Here is a 12,300-nt window from a genome sequence, read left to right on the forward strand (position 1 = left end):
AGAGAGCCACATCGGAAAGGCAGGCATGTGTGAAAACTTTGGCATTCTTTTTAAATATCATACTATGGTCGTAGAAAAAGCAAAGTTGACAAAATCTGTCCTGGTAAAACTTGACCCCAAGGAAATCCCTTTCAGCTTTTGGAAATCCTTGTGGAAACCAAAAGGATAAAGTGAGAAAGATAAAGGAACAATGAGCCAATGATCTATAGCTGTTAGATTTGGGAAACGCAAACAGATCTGCACCCTTCAAGTCCTGGAGGAGCCCAAAGCCAGACTGTTGCTGAGCAAATAACGTCCATTTTGAATTTCATGTGAATGGACACAGAATGCATCCGGCTCCTACGGTTGTTCTCTCAAGAAAGGGAAATCTATGGCCTCCAATGCCCCCTTTATTTGATACAAGCTGTTCCGATTGCCGAGAGAGGCGTTCCTTAGGAATCGGTGGTCCAGTATTGTCTCCGAGCAGTATTTTCAAGTAGTATCACGAGGCTGACAAATCCAAATATTCAGAGACGACCTAATGGCATTCATTTGGTGACTGACCCTGAACTGGAGAAAATATCTAGGATGGAAAATGTGGCTGCAAATACTATCCTTGAAGGATTTTTGTAATTGATTCCCAACTATTTTGTTTTTGCTGCTCCACACCAGATAACCAAGTTCAATTTATGAACCATATCTAGAGCTGAAGGCACATTTAAAAGTTGTCCTCAACCCATCCTCCAGCTCTCCAGAAGGAACCATGCCTGGCTGACCCAAGACTGATGGTTACTGAATTTGTAAGAATCTTTAGGACTAGAGTTTCGCCTACTTCTCTCTTTAGCCTGAGTAGTTCTCGTATCTAATTACAGTTTAGACTCCCACTGTCTTTTGTTTTGCCCTCTGAGGTGAGGTAAAATAATTAGGTTTGTATGGGTTATCTACTGATTTTATATTTTTGCTTTTAGGGCGGCCGTATGAATCGCAGTGCAAATATCTCATATCGCACTGTGTTTTTTCCATACCTAATTCAAAAGAGTTGAGAGCTGATTTTCTGAGAAATACATAATTGCTTGGTTAATTTCCTTTTTTGGGGGGGTTGGGGGGGCAGAATTGCACTTTTCCTCTTTCGGAGTCATCTCTGCTTCTTGATTAAATCAGTTATACCTCTTGAATGTGTTTAGACTTATTAACTTTCATTCATGATGGAACAGGGGAAGGGTGACCAGCAGGATATGGAAGGATCAACGCATGACAACCTAAATGATTAAAGGATTGGACAGCCAAAGAGCATTTGAGGTCAGCCAATGTTTCCACTGAATCACCATCTTTCTTTACTATTTGGTAAAAGCATCAGCATAAAATTTGGATGAGCCAACACTGTCCAAATAAAGTTGGCATCTCAGTAGAGATGTAGTGAAGTGGTTGGGAGGACCTGATTTGCCATACCCTGCTCATTTGTAGTTTGACCTTGTAGACTCTGAAGACCATTTATCCAGTTTCAGCCCAGGTCGTGCATGAAGAAAATCCAAATTCCAGTTGCCTTTAGTTTGCACTAACAATACTACGTTCCAGAATGCTTCACTCCTGTTCGATATTGGAGTAGCTCAGGGAGAAAGAGGTAGTGTTTTCAGGCAGTGGCCTGTTGACCCAGAGGTGCAGGGTTTCAAACCATGGGGCTAAATGTTATCTCTAAACCACATTGTTCCCTGTTGCTAACAACCATAGCCTGGGCTGGCTTCGTCCCCCACCGAGGTGGCCGAACATAACTGACCTCCTCCCGAAATGCTGGAAGGCTTCCCTCTACTGCCAAAGTGGCTTGGGCTCAGTTGGTCTGAGCCTGCCCAGAGTGAACATTTTTATCTTGGCAAAGATTTTTCAAATAGTATCTCTTAGCAAACAGAACCAGGAATCAGTCAGTCAATGGAATTTCTTGACTGCTTAGTGTGTTCAGAGCACAGTACTAAGTGCTTGGGAAAGCACAGTGTGATAGAGATGGTACCTTACAGACCAGATGGGGAGACAGGGACCGATTGTGTACTTGATCCCAAATTACCATCTGAGGGGAGAAGTCTCTATTCAGCTAGGATATGTGGAGAGTTATCTAATGCCATCTCAGAACTTTTCCGGGAATCAACTGATTCCCAAGACTCCACATCTACACTGGTACATCCCCCTGATTAATGGGAGCGGCGTGGCCTTGTGGAAAGAGCATGGGCCTGGGAGTCTCAGGAACTGCTGTGTGAACTTGGGCAAGTCCCTTAAGTTCTCTGTGCCTCAGTTTCCTCATCTGTAAAATGGGGATTCAGTACATGTTCTCCTTCCTACCTAGATGGTGAGCACTGTGTGGAGGAGTGACTGTGTCCAACTTGACTAGTCTATATCTACCCCAGTTTTTAGTACAGCGCTGGGCCCGTAGTAAATGCTTAGCAAATACAACAGTTAATATTATCAAACCACAGTGGCCATGGATTAGAGGAAGGAAAGGAGTCTGTGGAAGCCAGAGGAAAGGCATCTAGTAGCTGCATTTTCCGGCGGGTCAGATCACTCGCTCATATCTAAACCACTAACACCTTTGCCCCGTTTTTCTTTCCCCTTTCTGTCACCGATGCAACGGTAATGGTAGGGGAAGCCTGGCTTAGTTTAAAGAGCAAGGGCGTGAGAGTCAAGGCGCTTGGGTTCTAATCCCCATTTCATTGTTCTCCATGCCTCAGTTTCCCCATGTCCAAAATGGAGATTTAATACCTTGGTCGCATTCCCCCTTTGAATGTGAGCTGTGTGTGGGTTAGGGACTGTACCTGACTTGATTTATATAAAAGCATTCAGTCCACATCTCTCCACTCCTCAAGTACCTCAAATGGTTGCCCAGAAACCCTTTACTGTTGACTTTAAAGCACTGTCAGCTCGCCCCCTCCTCATTGATCTTCTCCTTCAGTCCATCCAGCCTGCACACTTTGCTTCTCTACTACCGGCTTGCTCACTGTGCCTTGATCTCATCTATCTCCCCTCTGACCCCTTTCCTGCATCCTCCCTATGACCTGGAACCCCCTCCCCCCTCCATATAGGACAGACCACATTCTCCCCACCTTCAAAGTCTTACTTAAATCACTGAAGAAGCCTTTTCCCCTACTCTGTCATCTGTGTTGTTTAAGCACTAGGATCTGTATACCCTTTAGGCACTTGATATCTGTCTGCCTCTCTCCTCTAGACTAAAACTCCCTTGGTGGGTAAATAACGTGTCTACCAACTCTGTATTGTCCTCTCCCAAGTGCTTAATATAGTGATCTGCTACATAAAGACTACCGATTATCTTCTACCTACCCCCATGCTAAGTGCAGTGCTTGGCACACAGAGCTTAACAAATACCACAGTCGTGATTAAAAACCACCTGTCCTAACTCCTCGCTAAAAATAAAAATTTTCATCACACCTCTCTGTTCCTGACAAAGGAAAGAAACAAAAATCCCAGTTCCCCGAAGCTCCTGCTGAATGGCTCAGCATCCCGAAATCTGGCCTGGTCCCGGCCGAGAAGGGAATACCGTACCGTTCCCTGTCTTTGCCAGGCCTAGTTGGCTCTAGATCATTCTCTTGGGACTAATCCTCGTGTTTATCTCTCTTTCTGACCCGCACTACATGACTAGGACTTGGTCCACCCATCCCCACTGCACGATGTAAGGCCTTAACGTGTCCGTCGGTTAAGGTGTGAACTAGACCTAAGGAGAGCCCAGTTGAGGTTTGACCTCCTGCTTTGCTCTTGCCCTTTTCCTTTTTCTTTTCCCTAATGCTCATCGAGGATCCAGACAGCCCATGCCATCATCTGGCAGCCTCCCAGTCCCTGACTCTGACAAGCTGTTGAAACGCAGCTGTGCCTAACATTGCGTGCCTTTTTGGGCAAGAAGAATTTGTGTGAAATCCATGCGGCAATCACAGGCTCTCTTTGCATTTCAATGGGAAAAATGGCTTATACTAATTAACCAGTTAAGTGGATAAATAATGCATTTTTAAGGTTTTTTGAAAAGTGGTTAAATAACCACTTCAAGAGAATCACTTTCTCCTAGGTAAGGAGTCAGTCTTAAAAATGTGTGAATGTGATAATGCCGGAGCTGAATGGAAGCGGGCCCGCTTTTATTTATTACCCAGATAATAGTCTTGGGTGGTAGAATGCAAGCTGATTGGCCAGAATGATGTAATGTGACATAATCTGATTGCTGTGATGTCTACAGAAACAGATCAAAGCAGTGCCTGTAGCTATTAGATATTAACCTTAAGAACACTTTTTGGGATTATCAAATGGACAACTTCTGAATCGTACAAGAGCTTGAAATATGCTAACTTTCTAAGCCAAGAGGAAAAACAACACTGCCTGCCAAGCTTCACAAAATTGACACTCTCGCTGCTCTAAAATTTAGCTGAGGATTTTGCCTAGACTCATCAGATTGAGGGATGAAAGAAGACGCATATGAAATTTGCAGCTTGCAGCTTTGTAAAAACAGTTTGCAATATGGCAATGATGCACTGCCAATTCTGTTTTGATTTTACAGTTTCATAGTTCTCTGGTCGAGGTGACTGACAAGCGGATCGAATGGTCTTAATTTCCTCCAAATCTTTAAGTAAGCACCAGACTAGCTGTTGCATGTTTTGTGGCCTGTGAAGATACTTTTCTGACTGCATCTTTCCTTGGGTTGACTTCTTTTGATATCCAAATTTGGGGGAGCTAGGAGAAGGGGAGGGGTCTTTCGATTCAAGGTGGGATCTTGAGAATGTGCCACTAGTTGTACTCTGCCCCATTTAATCCTTGATGACAGGGGCTCTATCTCATTTTATCGTACTCCCCCTCACCGCCCCAAGTGAGGAGGACAGTGCCCTGAATGCAGTTAGGCCCTATTCTATTTTTATTAATGATGTGTCTATCTGTAATTCTATTTATTTATAATGATGCTACTGATGCCTCTTTTGCTGTCTGTCTCCCCCCGTCTAGACTGTGAGCCTGTTGTGGGCAGGGATTGTCTCTATTTGTTGCTGAATTGTATTCATTCATTCATTCAGTAGTATTTATTGAGCACTCACTATGTGCAGAGCACTGAACTAAGCACTTGGAATGGACAGTTTGGCAACAGATAGAGATCATCCCTGCCCAGTGATGGGCTCACAGTCTAAACGGGGGAGACAGACGGCAAAGCCAAACAGAACGAGAGAAAAACAAGACATCATCAAGATAAATAGAATCAAGGAGATATAGACCTTATTAACAAAATAAATAGGGTAATACATACAAATGAGCATAGTGCTGAGGGGAGGGGAAGGGGGAAGAGCAGAGGGTGGCGGGGGGAGAGGGGAAGGGGATGTACTTCCCAAGCACTTAGTACAATGCTCTGCACACAGTAAGCGCTCGATAAATATGATTGAATGAATGCCAGTTGAATGAGTGAATACTTTAGGGAAAATCCCATTTCCCTGGCACTTGTCTGAGTGAGGCTGAGGAAGTAATTGGGGTAATCTAAGATTCTCTGGTGTTTCAGCCAAGTACCATTGATGGCATGAGAGGTATAAAACCACTTAAACCCTTGACCCATAGGAAAATGAAATCACTTTTCCCAATTCCAACCCATTAAGCATTTAAACAGTCTGCAGTGAGAAAGAGAGAGGCAGTGCGAGGTTTGCCATCCACTTTTCAGACCGACAATCGACATCATCATTATTATCATCACAATAATGATAATGACAATGGTGGTATTTGCTAATTGCTTACTATGTGCCCAGCACCAAACTAAGCATTGGGATAGCTACAAGATAATCAGGTTGGTCACAGTCCCTGTCTGTCATCGGGTTCACAGTCTAAAGCAGAGGAAGAATGGCATTTAATATCCATTTTATATGAGGAAACTGAGGCCTAGAGAAATTAAGTGACTTGTCCAAGGTCACACGGTGGGCAAGTGGTGGAGCTACGATTAGATCTTAGGTCCTCTGATTTCAGTCAGTCAATCAATGGGACATATTTTGTGCTTAGCGAGTGCAGAGCACTGCATTATTATTATTGTGGTATTTGTTAAGTGCTTACTGTGTGCCGAGCACATTTTCTAAGCACTGAGGTAGATAGAGGGTAATCAGGTTGTCCCAGGTTGGGTTTACAGTTTTAATCCCCATTTTACTGATGAGGTAACTGGGGCACCGAGAAATTAAGTGGCTCGCCCAAGGTCACACAGCAGAGTCAAGATTAGAACCAATGTTCTTCTGACTTCCAGGCCTCTGCTCTGTCCATTAAGCCGTGCTGCTTCTCATTCACGATTGAGTTAGGGGCTGTCACCATCTGTAGAGGTGACAACTCCTTGAGGTCGGGGATCATGTCTAGCAACTGTGCTCTCCTCTCCCAAGCATTTAGCACAGTGCTAAGCAAAGGGTCAATAAGTACTATTGATTGGAAGACTGAGCAGGAATGGGGCAAATCTGTCCTTGATTTGGCTGGTTCTGTGCACTTCTACCTCCTCTCCCTCCCTCAAGGTCAGTGGTACCCAAATTTCAGAGTTGACTTGGGCAGAGGCTATAAAACGTTTACATAATCCCAAATAAGGCCACAAATCCCCAGTAAGTCCTGGAGCCGCAGGAATAAATGCAGCAACTGCCCGTACGCTTTCAAACAACAAGAAATCGGGGGCACAGCTGACATCGTCTCTCTGGTTCAGAACCAGAGGGCTACCGTAGAGCATGTTAATCTGGAACCTAAATAGGTACGTTTGCAATGTTGCTCCTCAGCGAGACGGAACATTCACAACTCCCTGTAGAGTAAATGATGCAGAAGAGTTTCCCCACCTTAAAAATTGGGGAGAAAATGCTGTGCTTTGAAACTGGATGGCCAGCAGCTGAAGACACGGGTTACGGTGGATCCTGAAGCGAAGGACTTGCTTGTTACAGATGGTCCATCTATTTTTGACACAGGGTTCTTATTAAAGTCTTGGCTCTGAGAAATGAAGCACAGATTCCCTAAATCTCTGAGCAGAGGAACCTCACTTGGTAATAGCCCACAGGCCAGATTCATGTTTGATGATAGAATTTCTGAAAGATGGGATTGGGGATGAGTGGGAAATCTGCTATTCTAAGGGCCCACAGTGCTCCATAGTTGATATTAAAGCCAAGGAGCAAGTGAACCAAAAATACTGCCTGTGTGGTACAAAACATAGACCATATGTTATAGAACTACTGGCTCCATAAATAAATGTGTTCATAAACACACTGTCAGGCATCCTCTCTTGGAAGCTTTCAGATAGGAGATTTGTAGAACTTAGCCATCCTCCAAAATCTTTTATATTTGGAGGAGGGGTATCACAGCTCATAACATTTCCTCTGTTGCCAATTTTTTCCACTGCAGTCAATTAAAACCAGCTATCAAAGGCCTAATCAAAGCTTGATAGAATTTTTTTTTAAAAAATAAACACAACAACCAAAACATGGGTTACCCAATAAGGACCTGAAGTTTGATTTCTTAGGGTTGCCTCATGCCGACAGGCTTCAGGTTCAAGCTTTAAACCTTAGGGATTGAATTCTCATTTTGTATTCTCGGAAATATTCATCGAGCCTCCAAAAGGAGGGCCCAGTTTGCTTAGTGATAACTCTAGATTGTACATAAACAATGGAATCCTCACTTACAATGATGAACTAGACTTTCATCTCTAGCTAATGCTGAAATGATTTCTCATAATGGCAAGGCCTGCCCAAGTTTCACTGTCTGTTCTTTATTCTTCAGTTATCTATGCCAAATGATGAATGAAGAAAATCGTATCGAAACGGGCACATGCACATACACACACTGGACACGTCCATCTGCCGTGGTCCTCAGGGAAATTTAATAAACTGTTTTTTTCCTCTTGAATGCTATTTTGTTAAATGGTTATGGGAATTTGTGAGTGTATGTGTCTGAAAGTATTTGGTTCAAGCTAGAAGTTCAACACTTGCTTAGGAAGAGGTAAATATTGTCAAGAAAGGAGGAGGTGGTGATAATAATGATGATGGTATTTGTTAAGCGCTGACTATGTGTCAAGCACTGTTGTAAGCACTGGCGATCAATGAGAAATGACGACAGCAGATTTTAAGAGCCAGTGAAAATTTTTACAGACCCAAAGATTTTTAACCAGATGACTTTCCAATACAAACATGCGTACGTATGTGTATGCAATAAGGAGACTAGAAATTTTACTCTAGGAACCTTGGCTTGATTACTGTGGAGTTATTTGAATATATTTATGTATTTGGAGACTAGAAACAACATTGCATAGTGGAAAGCGCAAGAAGCCTGGGAGTCAGAGGATCTGGGTTCTAATTCCAACTCTGCCACTTGTCTGTTGTGTAACCTTGGGAATGTCACATGACTTTTCTTTTTCCTCACTTTTCTCATCTGTAAAATGTCAGTTAAATATCTGTTCATTCCTCCCTCAAAATGGAGAGCTCCATTTAGGACAGGGGCTGTATCTGATCTGATTAACTTGCATCTCCTACAGAACACTGCTTGGCATGTAGTAAATGCTAATAAATACTATAATAATAATGATAATATTACTATTAATGGAATCAGGGACCATCAGAATTGTCTCACCCTGTCTCACCCTTCTCTTCTCCTCCCCCATTTCATTATTAGTAGGCTGAACATATTATTTTTGTTGAAAAGGCACCATCCGAAATCTTTCTTTTCGCTCAGTGAGTGAGAGTGGTGAAGAGTGGAAATGACGAACAAAAGTCCCTAAGGACATTGAGGTTCCCATTCTAAAAGTCCTTACTCGGACCTTTACCGATCAATCACTGAGCATGCTCCAGGCTGGCCATGGCTGTGTAAGCATTTAAAATGAGGAAGAGTATTTGAGGGTCAATGAAACGTAGTCTGACCAGTGTTTGGTTGAAGTTAAATTAGGGAATTTTTTTTTAGCCTCGAGTCAGTGGACAGTAAAGCTGACTGGTTTAGCCAGGTCGGGCCCCAATTCCAGGACATCTGTGTGTGTTGACAGAGCATGTAATGGATGTGATAGATCCAGAACTGCCAGGTGAGACTGGAGAAGAAGGAAGCGTATTCCTAGAGTTTACTACTGTTAGCAAGTACATTTCCCAGAATCATCTGGAAGAGTAAAACTTTTTGGGGAGAGAGACAACCTGCCAAAAATCAAACCGGTGGAACTTTTAAATTCAGGACAGGAATTCTTTCTCTCTTTGTCTTTTTCTGTCTCTGTGTCCAGATCTCTGTCTCTTTCTCTCATTCTCTCTCTCTTGCTTTCCATTTGCAACTCCCTTGATCTGGTGAACCATAAGGTAATATGTCAGACCCGCCAAACTTATGTGTTTATAGAATTTTCTTGTGTTTTTGGAAGTTTTCTTGTGTGTTAGTGGAATTGTGTGTATATGTCGACATGCCAATAACTTGGGAAATGTAAGAAAGCATTTGGAATCTTCCTTCTTTTCTTCTCCCTTTGCATTAAAATTAGATTCTTGTGACTAAAAGATGATTGAGCAAAGCTGGAATAACTCTGAACTTTGCCAGGGACCTTATAGGGTGAGTTATCCAGTCACCTCTGTTTTTTTTTTCTTTCATGTCCAACCCTGTGGCCGTTTCATTATTCAGCATCACTTCTACCTTTTTCTTGAGAGTGGCCCAAGAAAGGGAAATGAGGTAGTGCTCAAGTGAGTTAACTACGTATTGCGTGGCTGCAGCACCTATCCAAAATGTTCCTCTTTTCTTTTTCCACAGTTCTATTAAAGTGAGCACTATTCACAATGTATATCTATTCTGAAAAGCTTGCAGATAAAGCAGTTCCTCAGCTTTAGAAACTACCGGAAGGCACGTCTTGAAAAACAAGCACCACATGCTAATATATACTTTTCTTCTGTTTTCATCTATCATCTGCGGGTGTGTGTGGTGGGGGGAGAAGCCTTCCATACATTCATAAAGTGCAAACCTGCTGAAGAATGACATGTAACAAATGAAGCATGAAAAATCAACTCCCACCTGTATCTCATTGCATGTGAAAATAACATCACATCTGCATTGACTATCAAAAGAGTCCTTGCCTTTTTGGCATGGTGAAAGACTCTTCACCCACATTACTGCCTGACAGCCAGTCGAACCTTCCAAATTCTCAAGGGGAGATTCAGCAGGCAGCATATCTTTCATTTTCATACTTCAATTATCCTCTTGCGCCTCTTTACGGACTCCATCAGTTTCTGCTAATTTCCTGATTATTCTTCGCAGGCTCTAGTAGAAACCAATCTTCTTCTAAAGCTCCTAATTTTCGTATTTCTAAACTGTAATTATCCTTTCCCAGGCCCTGATATGTCTCATCAGACTCTAGTTTTCTATGTCGGGGACCTTTTGAAAGATGAAGGATCCTTAGTCTGTGGCAACTTCAGATGTGGCTTTTTTATATGACGCACTGTTCAATATTTCCAAGATGACCACCTTACAGCCAAAGAAGCTGCAAACTAGGGTGGTCAGATTTTAAGTTTGAAAGTACTGGGCATCCACTTTCGCCTCTGCACCTCATGTGGGGGAGAACCCTGGCTGTGTCACTCAAATGTGCAGCTATTCGGCGTTCTCTCCTGACAGGCCTTTGTGGGGAAAAAGGGCAAGGAAAGGAAATAAGAAACAATCTCATGGATATGGGTTGTCTAGCAACCCTATCTGAAACTCTTTCCTTTTGAGATATGACATGGGGGCTGATTCTTATTGTGTCATAAATGAATTGCTTCCAACAGTCTCATTTCCTCGAAGGCTTATTTTGGGGGGTTAATGGGGTGGGGGTGAAAGCTTTTCATCTTAAATGAAGTTACTTTGTTTCAATCATAGCTGCTGTTGATAACAGTTTGTGGGGCCATATTTCCAAGGACACATCTAGGAAGATGACATGAAAGATGCATAGACAATGAACGAGCAAGCCCAAGATTTGGGAGTAGTAGAACTGTGGAGACTGTGCCTACAAGTTTGGTGATGACTAGAACTAACTACATTTCATTTTACTTTACAGTTAAATATTAATGAACTTTAGAAGAGTATTCAGACCTCAAGGTATTCTTGAACATTCTTTGATGCTGCAAAGTGATGTATTTTACATAATATTCTTTGAAACACATTAAATATGCAAAGAGCAGCATTCCTTATAGCAGAGGTAGCATTATCATATGAGAAAATTTTTCTCTGTACCTTTCTTGGTTAGTAAAATATAAAATTTCTCCCTAAAACCAGAGTAGGAACTCTAACTCAATTTACACAGTACTGAAAACATTACAAAACATAAATCAGTTTAGTTTTTAAGTTCCTGTATGATATTTGCAGAGCAGCCAAATTCCTCTTCTCATCTGGACGCTTTCCAAAATTCTGCCACTGTTCATGGAAATCTAAATAACTTGGGAGAAAAAACAGGTTTTCTGCTGAGGCTCAGATTACTCTGTCACCCTTCCTGCGTGGCAGACAGACCTCGGCTAAACATGGAGAATGGGGACAAGAAAATTACTTCATTACATTGTGTCCTTCTCAATTACAAGCATCTAGGAGCTGGGACCTCCTGCCAGCCATGGCCCAGTCGAGCACAAATTTATGGGTTATGAAAACAACAGCCGCATCTCCTTAAGCAGGAGGAATCCGTAATAGAAAGATTTCAGATTTCTGTTCCAAGCAGTCTATTTTTAACATATCCATGTGTCTGGGTTGAAATGTTCAGTACTCAGTTCTTATGTTAGCTTATTAGAGTTGCAATTAATTTTCAAATTTGGAGAACTAAAGAACCGATCACAACCACGCTTCACCTTTCTCTATATGATTACCCAGGACACTAGGACATTTTATTATCATTTTTCACTGATCCCCACTCAACTGTGGTTCCAGCCTCTCAAAATGTCTTCACTGCCCTTGGCAGCTGACATCTCCGAATTACCATTTATGCCATTCAGTTGTCATCTGCCTTGATATAATGATTGGATTTAAACAAAAAAGATTAGATTCATTCATTGTTAAGCCCTCAGCTTGGCTAAAAAAAATATGTATTTTGATAGAAACCTAAATAAAGGTGTTCCTTTCGTTACAAGGCATTTTCCATTATTGATGAATCCATTTGTACTGTTTATTCTGAAAAGGCTATTGGGGATCTTAGTTTTGAATCTGACCTTTGCTGAATGATAATGGCTGGTTTAAGAACTCTGGGCTGTGGGAAGTAACAGCAGATCTATTTAATTCTGTTGGGGAAAGCAAAACCTGTATTTCCTACCCTAGATGATAATTTGCCTTTCATCTCTTTTTCCTTCATTTCTTCTTTGGTATAAATCCATTATCCATTTAGGCCTTGGGTCTAGACAG

General features: G+C 42.2%; 1 long non-coding RNA gene across 1 annotated transcript in view; it reads left to right on the plus strand.

The window, feature by feature from the left end:
• Positions 1 to 11,978, plus strand: part of LOC103169860 — a 54,768-nt gene extending 42,790 nt beyond the window's left edge. The window contains exon 3 of the long non-coding RNA XR_485847.3: positions 10,798 to 11,978. This is a non-coding gene — a long non-coding RNA (uncharacterized LOC103169860). The remainder of the gene's footprint in view (positions 1 to 10,797) is intronic.
• Positions 11,979 to 12,300: the final 322 nt, after the last annotated feature.

The sequence above is a fragment of the Ornithorhynchus anatinus genome, chromosome 6, assembly GCF_004115215.2.
Source record: "Ornithorhynchus anatinus isolate Pmale09 chromosome 6, mOrnAna1.pri.v4, whole genome shotgun sequence".
Classification (NCBI taxonomy): Eukaryota; Metazoa; Chordata; class Mammalia; order Monotremata; family Ornithorhynchidae; genus Ornithorhynchus; species Ornithorhynchus anatinus.